Source organism: Protopterus annectens, chromosome 1.part1 (assembly GCF_019279795.1).
Source record: "Protopterus annectens isolate FY-2018-M chromosome 1.part1, PAN1.0, whole genome shotgun sequence".
NCBI lineage: Eukaryota > Metazoa > Chordata > Ceratodontiformes > Protopteridae > Protopterus > Protopterus annectens.
In genome coordinates this window covers 569,125,411-569,140,724 of record NC_056726.1, presented here as the reverse complement: position 1 = coordinate 569,140,724, position 15,314 = coordinate 569,125,411, and the positions used below count along the sequence as shown (strand labels likewise).

The window sequence follows — 15,314 nt, the reverse complement described above, 5'->3', positions numbered from 1 at the left end:
GGGCAAGTTGGTTGTTTTACATTTCATACAATATTTGAAAATGTGTTATGAGCATTTAAACAATAGTGAAGTATATGAGAAGATAGGGTTAGAAATTTACATTAAGGCACTTGATGAATATAAGGAATTATTGAATAAGGGTTTGAGATTAAAGTGTTTTTCTTTTGAGGATGCGCAATATAAATTCAGCAGTAAAAAATTGTACCACGGCTTATTTTTTTGTGTACCCAAAATTCATAAAAGTTGAAAGGACCCACCAGGCCATCCTATCATGTCAGTATGTGAATTTTTTACTCATAACTTATCATGTTTTCTACACAAATATTTATTGATTGAAGTTGTCAAGTTACCATCATATATTAAAGATTTGTTTGATTTTATGGGAAAAAAATAAATAAATGATATAAGATGAACTAATAACATGTATTTTATAGTTGTAGATGTGGTGAGTTTATATGTAAGTATAAAACACATACATGGCATGGACGCTTTATTATATTTTTAGGGGATATCCCAAAAACTCATTATATTTTGGAATTAGTTTCTTTTTTTTTTGAATAATAATTTTTGAATGTAAAGGGGAGCTATATAGGTAGCTTCAGGGTACAGCCATGGTGCAGGATTTGCCCCCATGTATGCAAATTTATTTATGGGCCTATATGAATGTGTATATATTTATAATATTGATTATTTAAATAAATTAGTTGTTAAATATTTTAGATTTATAGACAACTTATTTTTTATTTGTGCAGGGATATTGTAGGGGAATTTATACAAGGTTTACATAGGAACAAATTTGGTATTTGTCTTTATGGCTTACAGGTGGGAATAAAAGGGAATTTCTTAGACATTTCAATGGAAGGTATGGTTAATGGCACTATAAAAACAAAAATCTTTAGAAACTTTGAACAGTATAATCATATTTCACATGGTCAAAGTTGTCACCCTCCTCACGGTCTAAAATCTTTACCTTATGGTGAGTTCCTAAGAATAACAAGATTATGCAGTGATGAGGATGATTGCCAACAAGAAGTAGGGAAAGCCAACCAAATATTTTGTAATAGGGGATATGAAAGAGAGTTAGTTTGGGATGGTATTAGGAGATTATGTGAGTGACAGAGTGGTTGTGATCAGTATATGAGAGAGGGGATAGGAAGGATAGGCAATAGAATAGAGGTGCAGGAGCAAATATTTTTGGTTATGAAATACACCTTATTTTCTGAGATGTTAATCAGTTTAGTGAAATATTTTTGGGGCATTTTGGAGAGATGTAGAAATTTAGATTTTATTAGTAAAATCAACCTCAATTTTCTTACATGAGAGGAAGAAGTATTAAAGATTTTGTGGTGCATGGTAGATTTAGTATGCCTAAGGTGAAGAGAAACGATGAATTTAAGTTAAAAGGAATTTTTCCTTGTGGGATGTGTTCATGTTGTGAATTTATAGTTAATAGTGTTTTAGAAATTAATGGGAAGAAGTTTCAGGAAAAAGATATTTTTGGGTGTGAAAGTGAGGGGGTGATATATGTTCTAAGATGTCTATGTAATAAATTTTGTATAGGGGAAAGCAAAAGAAGTTTTTCTGCAAAGTTAACAGAACATATTAGGGACATCAAAAGTGGTAGGGTGGAAAGTCCTATAGCCCTTTACTTTCAAAGATTTCATAATGATAATCCATTGGGATTACAAGAAACTATTTTGGAAGAAATTAATAATGAATGTATAAATGTATGTGATATAAAAAAGAATCTGCGGAAAAAGGAATCAATTTTTATTTTGAAATTCAATACTTTATCCCCTAGAGGCCTTAATATGGAATGTAATTGGAAATGTTTTTTTCTAATTGATTTGTAATTGTTTTAATTGTTTAATTATGTAATTGTAAAATTGGTGTGGATATTTAAGGGGTGTATGGGAAAATGAAATTATACTCAGTAAAGGCTTAACAGCCGAGGCGCTAGAGATTTCACATTTCTGTTTATTGTTTTAATAAAGTGTTTCAGTGTTTTAGGATAACTGAGCATCTAATTATTTCATGGTTTTGGTTTGTTTTTGCTATTAGTGGTTGCATATAACATTTTTAAATACTTAGTCATCTGGTAATAGGACTTTTCATATTTCTTTTAATGTATAGTTTATGCAGAATTCTGATGCAAATATACCCAATGAATTACTGAATACTGTATAACAGGTTGCATTATTATTATTATTTATTTTATAAAGTTTTGTTATTGCTGAGATATTCAGAAATGTCTATGAATGAATACATTGCATAGGTTAGGGTATGTGACCATATATAAAGATAGTTACATATTAGGATGTGATAGATGTTGAGGCAGCATAATTTGAGTCATGATAGGTTAAAGGGAGTGACCAACCTCATTATTACTTGCTTCAGGATGGTTTTCTTTTTGTAAACTAATTGGAGCAGCCTAGTGGTACCTGGCCCTAGGCATTATAATACGTACTTTGTTGTACTACTGGGACTGACTTTTATGCTGTCATATTTCATACAGGGGAAATACTGTATGCTATTAACTTACTAATTGCACTTCTAAACACACTGCTGAAATCGCCACATTTGTTCTGCAGTTGTGTTGTCGGGTTTAAATGGCATTGCTCTTTTGTTGCTTGTTGGTATTGTACTGCTGTTCACTTTGCATTTGCTGACTGTAATGGCACTAAATTTAAATAATAATGCACAACTGTGCCTTGTTACTTTTGTACTCTTACTACTGGCATTAGTTAAGATAATACTGCAGTGTTGTCTGTTTCTCGTGCTATGTATATAAAAAAACAACTGTACTTATCTCAGTAATTTACTGCACGTTTTGTTCATTGGTATTGTTGCACTGTTCTAATTATTATAGCATTATGATGTTTAAAAGTACTGCTCTATAGTACAACTGTAGAGAGTACAAGGTTATTTGTGATATACCTTTATTACCTTGACTAACTGCTATGCTGTTACTGCCCTTGAAACTGCTTATTTACATTATATATAGCTATTATATAATGGTGCATATGGATCCATTGAATTATACTACCCATAGTTAATTGTCTTTATTGGCTAGGTAGGACCATATTAGCCTACTGGGTAAAGCTATTTGGTTGGCTTTGCCACTGTTACTGATTTCCTTATTGACTTTACCATAGTCTGTCACTTTTACATTTAATTTGTGTACCTTGCATCTTCTGCAGCAGTCACAGCTCATTATGTTATCCTTTAGCCATGTCCTAGTTTAGCACCTTTTTCTAGCCCAGTCAGTTGTCCTCTTCTTAACCTATGCTATACCCCTTCATCTGTACTGGACAGCATGGAATCTCAGTCAGCTTTCCTCTGTATTGGACAGTATGGGAGCTCAGTCAGCTGTCCTATACCCCTTCATCTGTACTGGACAGTATGGGACCTCAGTCAGCTGTCCTATACCCCACCTGTACTGGACAGTATGGCAGCTCCTTCAGCTGTCCTGCACCCCTTCATCTGTACTGGACAGTATGGAATCTCAGTCAGCTGCTTCCCATTTTGTAGTCAGCCTTATGTCATTAGGAATTTTGAGGTAGTGCAGTAACTACCTCGTGCTTACTGAAAAGACTTTATTGATACTTCACAATGATTCAGTATGTGAGAGGTGTAAATATTTACTTAACTTGGAGGCTACCTTCTCACCTTTAGTAAGCACAACGCATATACACATACAGCACAGAACACTTCCACTAAACCAATTCATACTGTGCTTGTCAAGGAAACACTGCGTAAGCCTCCCATGCTTGGTCCACTGAGACTACTTTAAATCATGATAATGTTTTAGTAATACGTGACTCTATTGTAAGGCAAATGGATGAACTCACCAGGCTGTATAAGAATAGGATGATATTTGTCTTTCTGGAGCCAAGATCTGAGATGTAACAAGGGCTCTTAGAGCCCTTCATCCCGACAAATATGATTGTGACCTAATAGTGGTCCATGTGGAGGTGAGTGACCTTAGACACTCTACCCAGCGGGATATACAAAGGATGTGATTGAGCTTGCTATGTGTATGTCTGAGGCTGGAAAGACACTGGCCTTGAGAGGTATTCGGCCATCACCCAGAATGATGCCGAGATTCAAAGACTAAATAATTGGCTTTAATAATTGACTTTGTAGCTGGTATCATTCTAGAGGATGCAGTACTTCTCAGCTTGGGACAAGGTGGCTCACAAGCCTTTCTGCTTTGTAAAGGATGGTCTGCACCTATCTTACTAAGATTTTTACATTCTGACTAAAGTCTTTGCTGTTCCCATAATCCCCATTTTTAGGCAGAGTCCATCTGATGGACATTTCAGCTTGGTAGGAACACATTAATATGGCTCTTCCAATGCCATGCATCTTTACAAAAAATGCCCAGACTTGAGGTATTACTGCAACTAGAATACATTCATGTATGTGTGGATACAGAAACATTGTTTCAGAGCAATAGTCTACTCTTGGGTATAATGCCTATCCTGTCTTCAGACCCACTGACAATTGTGGGGGAGTATCAGTATTTGTCATGGATATCATGACCTCATGACAGATTCCTTGGGGCACCATAGCTGAACTCCTAGAAGTCCAAGTCGCCCTAAACAAGACTAATTGCCATTTCATGGCTAGCTATAGAACACCCTGCATCTCCCCTTTCTAAGCATGATAGCTATCTTAATGCATTAGTTGAAATTCCCTTTAAAATCAAGACCTTCATAAAGGGAGACTTCAACTATCCATCAATAAACTGGCTAATCTACACTGCCAATGGTCAGCATGCCTAGCTCTCCCTTGACATTATAAATGCAAACTCTCTTTCACAACCAACCTAGTAGTGTCCCCAGTATGCTGGACCTAGTCGTCACAAATATAACCACGTCTTATACGTCTCCATATGTATCATCATGTCTTGTTAAATCAGGCAATAATTTTCCAGTTTTTTTCCTTTAAAACTAGTGATACTTCCGCTGCAAATAGCTCGGTATTTAGGGACTTCTCAAAAGCAAATGTTCTTCAGTTACTTGATGACATAATTAAATTCTGTGGTAATCCCCCTCCTCTGAATGGTCCTATTCCCAGAGTTGATACCTATCCCTCTGACTTTTGCCCCCACTTAAATAGTTGTATTGATAAAACAGTCCCTATTCACAGCAAATATAAATAGAAGTTTAAAAGCAAATCCCTATGGTGGAATTTCCAGATAAATAAATTATTTAACAAGAGAAAGAAAGTGCTTAATTCTTATAAGATATCTCAATCTACCTACTTTAAGAGCACAGTTAAGCAATCTAACAAATTGCTTGAAGAAACCATTAGGAAACTCAAAGCTGAGTATGAACTTAAAGTAGCCACTAAAACCAAAAATAACTGGAAATCTTCTTTAACTTTGTCAGAAAGTTTAGAGCCATCACCAAAAATATTCAGAACAAGTCTATAATAATACTACTACACTCTATGACACAAAAGAAACAGCTAATATCCTAGCTAGCAAATGAAGGGCTAATTTTACTCCACTTGCATTTATACCTTTCTCACAGGTTCCACATTCTCAGTCACCCTGTTTAATTACTATGTAACAACTTCTCTCAGCCCTTTAAAAACTAAGAATACTTTATCCATGGTCCGTGACAACATACCAGTTGCCCAATTGTCAGTGCTAAATATGGCCTTTCTGACTCCCTATATAACCTATTTAATCTAAGCTTCTCTACTGATTATATTTGTGAAGCCTGTTAAATAGTCATTGTAATACCATTACACAAAGGTGGACCAACCATGGACCCTGATAACTATAGACCCATTAGTCCAACTAGCCTCATATGTAAAGCTATGGAGCACATTATCTCAGATTTCATTAATATGGACATTGAAAAATCTCTTAACTCTGGACCTCATCAATTTGGTTTTATAAAAGGAAGGTTCTACCACTTTAACTTCATTAATTTCTTTGAAAACATAACTTTCGCAGTGGACATTAGGTATACAGCATATCTAAACCTAGCAAAGACCTTTGATACTATTCTCCATGCAAGCATTTATAGTCTTGAAAAATCTAAAAATTGTTATATTGTGCAATGGATAGCTAATTGGCTGTCTGATAGAACCCATGTGGTTAGAGTAGCATGTACCACTTCTGAAAGCAAAAAAGGTTACTAGTGGTGTATACCACAATGCTCACTTTTGGGTCCTCTCCTATTTGGTATATATTTATCAGACCAGCACTTCTGGCTTATGGTTAACTATGTTTGAAGATGACTGTAAATGGGTTTTGTTATTTGATTTTCAGCGGACTCACAGTTGCTACAACATGACCTAGACTATGTTAACAATGGGTTCATAGGTTACTACTAGGCTAACTGCCCTTGTGGGCCATTTTACGCCAAGCCAATTACCATCTGTAAGAATCAAACCTAGCACCTTCTGTCTGTAAGGTAAACACCTTAAACATTATACCAAACTCCCACCCCAAGGAGAATGATCTCAAACTAAATGTAAAAAAATGTAGCATAGTTCATTCTGGTAAATAAAGCAGTTTGACTGTTGCCCCCTCCAATCAGAAACTATTGTAAGGGATCTGGGTAACTAAGAGTTGATAATTCCTTATCATCTGATCAGAATGTCTCCACAGTAGTTCAGAAAGTCTTTTATCTAGCTCATCTACACTCCAAAGGTATCCCCATTAGATCCAAAGAAGTCTTAATTCCTCTTTTCATATATCTTTTCAGACCCATTATTGAATATAATGCTACTTTTGCCATGTATTTATCTAAATATATCACTCAGCTTGAGAGACCGCAGAGATTTATAACTAAAAGGATTCCTGGTCTCAAAAATCTTACTTATCAGGAATGATTGGAAGCTCTTTCTCTGTACTCAGTGTCCTAGAGAATCCTGTGTGGAGATCTATGTCTAACCTTTTATGCCATGAAAGATTCAACCATATTTTAGCTCCTATTCCTTTGCAGAACTAATGGTAAATCAAATGCTCTGTTAAAGGGACTAAACCTTCATCGGCAGATAAACAAGACACATTGGCATTGTAGATTCATATCTTATGGCATTCCTCACCTCTGGAATAAACTTCCACTTCATGTCAAGTAGAGTAGCACCCTTGTCACCTTCAAGGTAAACATAGGTAATTGGAGGGGCAGCCTCCAATTCACTTCCTTTCCATCTTGCAATGCCCTCTTTGAGGCTGGAGGGTAATTTTGAATAGTTTTTTTTGGCTAGGCTTGAAATGTTCTGTAGACTCATTGCCTAGTACTCACCTATAAACCTAAGTTGGGAACACCTTCAAAAGGTGTTAGTGGATTAACCTGCATTATATTGTTCTAGTCATCTGGTTAGTTGAAGTTTGATTGATATCATTATTATCAAAATTAGTTATGATGTCATATCAATTGGCAATATGCCATTAGTTATGACACCTGAGAATGTAAAAGGGCTTTCAACCTATTACAAACTAAAGCAGTATGTACTTGGCTTTCTAAGTATAGGTAGGTACTAGGCTGTCTGCCCGAAGGCATTTATAAGCTTAGCCAGAATGTGTTGGCTCTGCCCCCTTAGATTAGCTCCCTGTGCCTCTGTCCAGCAGAGCCACTGAAGTGATCCCCGGGGTAAACTTTCTGTTTCCCATCCACTCGTCAAGGTTTCTCTTGAAGAGTGCTAGTGAGGAGCTCTGCCTAATGTAGATTGGAATCTTGTTCCAAAGCATGAGAAGTCTCCGGGACAGGAATCTATCCCTCCAGCACATCCTATTTATTGCTGTGGTATTGTACTCTTACTGGAAACCAAACTAAAAACAGTACAGAATGAAGATATTGTTTCTAATATATGGAAGGCTGGGTTTATTGTAGAAAAGAGAGTCAGATAAAGACAGAGTCTCTATATTATTAGCCCAGTGGTTTGGAAGTGTTGTGAAAACAATTCATAAGGATCTCACTAGAAGATGGATTATAATGAAGATAAAATGGCAAAATAAAAGATTTTGGCTGATTAATGTCTCTGGACCTAATAATGATGCCAATACAGCATGGTTAAGGTTGAGAAAGAAATTCCATAGTGAAGACACCATCATTTTTGGAGGGGACTTTTATAAAATATTTGATCAAGCTATGGAAAAGTTACGACAGATGCTAATAGAACACGGAGGGTGACTAAGTTCCTGGTAGAACTGTCTGGAAATTAGAATTTACTGGATGGTTGGATAATTTTTAATCCTACCATGAAAGATTACACTTACTTTAGTTACAGCACTGGTAATACAAATAGAAATTATATGAAATTATATGCTCCTCCTGTCATAATACTTATTGTCAAAAACATGCCAAATACAAATAGTGACTGCCCTATGTCAGATCATAGCATGGCACTCTTCTCTGTTGAACTTGAATCCTATCACTGCCCTTCACATCAATGGAGGATGGATTTACCATGGTTTAAAGACAGACATAAAATACAACTCCTGACTTCTCAGATCAAAATGTACTGGGACCAAGACGATCAGAGTTCTGTAAGGCAGACTGATAAATGGATATGTTTTATGAAAAGCTTAGAAGTGAAGTTTGGGGTAGACAGTTAGTCAAGGCAGATAAGTTAAGACATACTTAGAAGGAAATGAACAACAGATTGTCTTGGTGCATTGAAACTGTAAGTACATTCTTTATAGTAATAAATTATTGCATCAAACTCTTGTAAATATACAGAAGGTATATAGTGCCACTAATGCTGCAGGAATAAGAATAGTATAAACTGTTTTATTGGGCGAAGGCTATCAAATCTCATAAAATTTTAGCTAGGAATTGCTGAGAAAGAAATCATGCATATCTGTACACCAGAAGGGAACACTACAGCTGACCCATTTGAGATGAATAACAGTTTTGCTAGGGAGCTTTCCCACTGTGTATGACACCAGATCCATCACAAACTATTGGCAGATGGAAGTATGTTCAATTCCTTAATGTGGGAAAATTTCTGGTGTGCTTAAACAGCAACTGTCCAGGTAGATTAATATCTCTGAAATTACTCAGGCTATAAGAAATTCCATAGTGGACAGATCCTTTCTGAGATTTTTAATATTTTTGAAGAAAGCTTAATGAATCCATTATATTTGATGTTCAGAGATGCTGAGAAATTAGGAGTGTTTGACTGGCCAAGTAGTTCCTTTCACATGTAAAGGAATTCTGCAGTCTGTGCATTCGTTATGAAGAGGTTTCAGTGGAATCAGCTAGGGTAAGTTAGATTTGTTATAACGTACTTTCATTTAAACGAAGTAGGTCCATATATTTAGGCTACTCCAAAATAAGAAGATAATGAATTTTTAAAATTACTAAACCTTTGATTTTGAATTTTTTGGAGGATTTGTAAGATATGTATAAGCCCATTAGATCCTCCTATGAGATCTGTTGTTGCAGCAGGAAGGTCAAAAACTGAACCTTTTGCAGTTTATATAGATAATAAAATAAAAAAAATGTTTTTGCTGACAGGACTCCTGGCATTTTTTACAATACAATGAACATGTATATTTAGTTACAGTCTATATATATATATATTTTTTTTTTTTTTTCCATAGATTCATAGGTAGGTACTAGGCTATTGGCCCTAGGGCCTATATAAGCTTAGGCAAAAATGTACCCTGGCTTTCGCCACCCAAGAAAATTATTTTCCTGTGCCCTTGTCGAGCAGAGCCACAGAAGTGATCCCCGGGGTGAATTTCCTATTTCCCATCCAATCATCAAGATTTTTCTTGAAGAGTGCTAATGAGGAGCTCTGTTTGACATAGATAGGTAGTCTGTTCCAGGGTATGGGAAGTCTCTGGGACAGGAATCTATCCCTCCAGCATGCTCTGTTTATTATGGTGACAAGGTTTAGGTCCTTAGAGCATGTAGCTCGGAGGGATTGGGATTTCTTTAAGTGGAGCATGTCCAACAGCTCTGGGTTTGACATAGCTTTGTATTTTAGGCAGAGATCACCTCTGAGTAGGCGATATGAGATGGAGTAAAGCTGGAGTTTTTTGAGACGGTCTGCATAGGGCATCTGTTTGAGGCCAGTAATCTTCTTTGTGAGGTATTTCTGTGGACTTTCCACTGTTGTAGCTGTCTTGTGAGGTACATACCAAAAGGGGTGTTGTACTCTATAATGGGTCTAATGAGTGATGAGTAGAGGGGACCAATGACCTCTTTTTTTTCTGGATGAGAAACCTTTTGTGATGAGGTGAGCCATGTAGAAGGATTTCCTGACCACTGTGGTGATGTGATTATCAAAGGAGAGACTACTGTCCACCTGTGTCCCTAGGTCTCTTATCACATTTTTGGCATTAAGTAGACTACTAGCTATGTGGTAGTTCATGGGGACAGAGTTTTTACCAAAGGGGATGACAATACACTTTTTGGCATTGAGCTTCAGGCCATGGGTTTGACACCAGGCATCTGTCTCAGTGAAGCCCTTTTGTAGTATGTTCACATTGTTAGGAGTTTCAATTATGGCTCCTAGTTTGCAGTCATCTGCAAACTTTGTTAGTCAAAGACCTTCAGTGTTAGCCGTACTTCAGAGAAGTAGATACCAAACAGGAGAGGACCCAGGACATAACCCTGTGGTACTCCAATTGTCACTGGTCTGAAGTCGGATTTGGATTCTGCTACTTTCACAGTGTGGGTTCTGTCCATGAGCCAGTTGGCAACCCATCTTGTGACATAGGGATTTATACCTAGTTTAGTGAGCTTATCTATAATTCCAGAGTGGGGGATGGTGTCGAAAGCCTTGGCGAGATCTAGCTAAGCTGTGTGAACCACCTTACCCTCATCTATGGCTTTGGTGACTGCTTCAAAGAAGTCAATCAGGTTTAGGAGACATGATCTGCCTTTTACAAACCTGAACTGGGTAGGGTCCAGAGTTTGGAGATTAACAATGTCTTTGTTTATGAGTTCTATGATGATACATTCCATGGCCTTGCAGACGAGGCTTGTCAGGCTAATGGAGCGATAGTTCCCGGGGTCTGTCATGGCTCCCCCTTTGTTGAGTGTGATAACCATCACGGTGCGTCATTCAGTGGGCACAAAGTCTGAGGTGAGGCTATGATTGAACATAGTACTTAGGTAGGGTGCCAGTTCATTCTTTAGTTCATGTAGAACGCAGCCTGGGATATTGTCAGGTCCCATGGATGCTGTGTTCTTGGCTTTTGAGAGTGTGTTTTTTGCCTGTGCAGCCGTGATTACAGGAACTTTGCATTCTTCCTGTATAGAGATGGGCCCTCTAGGGGGTGAAAGGGGGGAAAAGTTAGCACTGAACCTATCTGCCAGGATGTTGGCAATATCAGTCGGTTCTGTATATTTAGTGCCATTGTGCTGTAACTCAGAGCAGATCTGAGTTTTGCCATTGAGATTCTTGACATAGCTATAGAATGCTTTGTGGTTGTCTTTAGAGTCAGTGGCAATTTTTTTTTGTAACTAGCTTTGGAGGATTTTATGAGGGATCTCAGCTTCTTACTGAGGTTGACCAGGGAGTTACTCTAGTCATGGGATTTTACTCTTTTTTGCAACAGTTTCTTTCTTCTGTTGTAGAGTTTGTCTATGGCAGAGGACCTTCAGATTGGCTTCCTTTTTTTGGAGGATAGCATCTTGGTTCTATTAGGGATAGCATGATCCATGCACTAGTGTAAGTGCTTATAAAGTGCATTTGTGTAGGATTCAGCAGTCATACCTCTATTGTCCATATGCATGGGTGTCATGAAGTTTGCCACTTCTGTCTTAAGAAGTGTGAAGTTGGCTTTGGAGAAGTTTTTTACGGTGGTTTCCCTAATTGGGGGTGGGAGCTGGATGTGGATGTCTAGGGTAATTAGATTGTGGTTGGATTTGACCAACGAGGATTGACCTCTGGTGTGGAACACTGGTTGCCCATGTTGGTAATGACCAGGTCTAGGATATTGCTGCCACTGGTGGTGGTGTGAATAAGTTGATCCAAGGCGTTGGAATTTATGAATTCCAGAAATCGTTGAGCAAAAGGGTTTGTACGTGAGTAGTTTTCCCAGTTAATGGTGGGAAAGTTGAAATCGCCCATTATTAGGGTATTGGGTTGTACCCTAATACTTTCCAGTGTATCAAGAAATGAGGAGTGGGAATCCTGGGGCATGGTGGAGGGTCTGTAGCAAGCTACAATTTGGATTGCGGTCTTGCCCAGAGTTAGTTGCACTTGGATAATCTCAAATGCATTATGTTGTGCAACTAGCCTGGAGGTGTGGATATCCTTAATGAATATGGACATGCCTCCACCTTTATTGCTTCGTTCCGGGTTAGGTGGCCGAAAGGTGTGGTATGAATTATAGCCTGGAAATGCAGGGTTGCTTTCTGGAGCTTTGAACCAGGTCTCTTTCACTGCACAGATGTTGATGTCCTCCATTTTAAGGAGTGCCTCCGGTGAGTGCATTTTGAGGTTTAGACTTCTAGCATTGAGTAGCATTACCCTCAGATATGGCTTGCTTGTACCTGTTACAGTGGTGAATTTATCATTTGAACCTTGCCTAAAAGAGGCACTATAGCAGTGGCAAGAGCCTTAGCCAGTATCCGGAATCCCAAGGGCGAAAGGTGCAGGCCATCTCTGGCAAAGCATCGTGGTCTGTCGATCATGTCGTACCAGGCAAACAAATACTGGATCCCCTTAGAATGACACCAGAAGCTTAGCCAATTGTTGAAGTCAATCATTTTGTCCTTGTACTGTGGTAACAGTTTTTAGTACATGATACATATTTATAATCTTATCATCGTGTAAAATTGATACCATTATAGTCAAATAATCTAGAAAAGTCATTCTAACCATACTCTCATCTTTATCAGGCTTTATGACTGATATCAGGATCATTTGCCAAATCCATTAACATTTTCAGCTCAATAAATACCAAGTTGTTAAGCCATCTCTTTTGCACCCTTTATTTTCTAAAATCATCCTCACAAAACCTTTTAAATGTCATGCTAGAGGATGAATAGGTGGGTTAAAATGTTCTTTCTTTCCTTGCAATCTGTAGTGTTATTGATTCCATTTGTATTACCACACATTAAACAAACATTTAATTTTTTACTAAACAATTTAAGTTCAATTAAAATTTCTGCAGTGTGAAACCTAGAAGTGGGCATAAATGTAAAATCTTTTTTTATTTTTTTTTTTATCCTCTGTCACAGTCAGGCTGCTAAAATTATATCAGAACAGTACCTTCCCTAATGTGGACTGATTCAGTTTCCACTGCAATAGCCACATCCTTTCCCACAAAAAAAAAAAAAAAAAATTGCCATTCAAGTGTCTGCTCTGAGATGCTTGATTGTTGAATTGTCTCTGTAATATTATCTCTGACCTCTGGAAGTACCATTAGATCCAAAAGAAACTTCCATGATCTGGTGTCTCAAAAGTATTAAGCTTATCCTAATCATGATTAATATCCCCATATCTCTCATTGTAAATAGTGTTAGAATTTCATTGAATATCCATTTTATGTGTAGATGTTAAAGGTAATGGATAAGCGTGTTTCTCCTGATACTCTCTCTTATACCCAAGAAGTTTAATCTCTTTGCTTTTATGCATCAGTTTTGTCTGATTATCCACTTTTGCAAAGACATTAGAATAATCCAACCCATATGAAAGAAACATGAGGTCATTTAAAAATATTCTCACTCAATATCTTACTTTCACTCTTTAAGTAATCTGATTTAACTGCATCATTTTACAACCAGTGATATCAAACAATTCAAGAAGTTCATTAGGAAAGACTGAATTGGGTTCCACCCCATTACGAAACTTCCAAAACCTTAAATCCTTTGGTACATGGTGTTGTCTATAACATTCTCTGAAATATGAGTTGTCAAGCTGACCATTGTGTAACTTAAGTAACTCTGTTTCAACTAGCCTCAGCTGACTACACAAGTTATCTGTCACCATAACCTTTTATTTATTTATTTCACATTTGTTAAGGTGTCACTTTTGTAGCTCCCATAAAACTTCCGGGGTAACAAGCTATGATTCTAAATTAGTTGATGCTGTATTGTTGTCTTGCTGGTTATTACCATTTCATTAAAATGAGTATGCTGTTGGACCACCTCAGCATGCATTGCTTGAACAACTGTATTCTCCATGTTGATCTGTTTCTGTAGTAAGTCAAGCGGAAGTTTGTCCAGAAACTAGAACATACATACTTGGCTATTTGTTGTAATAATAAAGTCAATTCATGAGTTATAACAGGAAATCCGATACCTGAGTGAACAATTTCTGTGACTGCATATCCCTGAGTTTAGTCAGTCTAAAGAGAATGTTAACAGAACCACAATAACAAACTGAACATACCTAGGCAGTGTGTAGCTCAAAACACACTAAGAAAACTCAAAACATGCCGTATTTTATGTTACCATGAATTTATTCGCCAAGAAGTTTAGTGCTTTTTGTCTGTGCAAAAAATGATAAGATACTTCATTGGAATGATTCAACAAACAATCCAAGTCTCATATGTACATACATAAAAAACACCAGTCAGAACACAACTTCCTGAATAATCTACATTGAAATAATAACAATACCAGTAGGAATACTAAAATTTGATAATACATTTACATTTGAATAAAATCTAATAGAATGAATCACCAGTTTTATAAAACCTATGCCAGAAGAATAAATATGTACCGCGATACACTTACAAAGTTAAAAATGAAATGCATGAATGCAATTAATGTAATTTAAAATTTTAGTTTAAAAATATATGTGGATATGTATATAAAACATAAATTTGAATATGAATAATTTTTACCTGAGGCTTTATAATTTTGCAGCCCTTAATTTCAATACACTAGAGGTAGACAAGTGATCATTAAACCCTTGGAACTTCATCTCATTTAACCAAAGTTGTCATACAAGTTCTCTGTACTCCAGCCTGTTTCCCCATTCGCAACCCCTTGGATTCATCTTAGCTTCTTCACATCTCCATTTCAATGTTATTATTTCTTATGGTGCTGTCATCATTTCAATGTACATTAATTATTCATGAGGTGGGGTTTGTGATTGGCATTTTTTACGTTTTTACATATGTATGTATAAGGTTTAAAGCATTTTAATTGACTTGGATTTTTTGTTGAAGTGTTCTAATGGAGCCTTTTATCATTTTTGTAGAGATGAATGCGCTAAACTGATTTGAATACATTTATGGCGACATGCAGTACGGTGTACTTTTAGTCTTATTAGTGTGTTTTGCATTACATGCTGCTAGGTATGGTCAGTATGTTATTTTGGTTCTGCTAATCATTATTAGTACCCAGCTACTTCCCACTGTTAAGTCATACCTC

The 15,314-nt window shown here is 36.9% G+C and overlaps 1 protein-coding gene across 1 annotated transcript in view; it reads right to left on the bottom strand.

Moving 5' to 3' along the window:
• The window catches only part of LOC122814881, a 1,525,389-nt gene that overhangs the window by 372,937 nt on the left and 1,137,138 nt on the right, over positions 1-15,314 (bottom strand). The window lies entirely within an intron of this gene.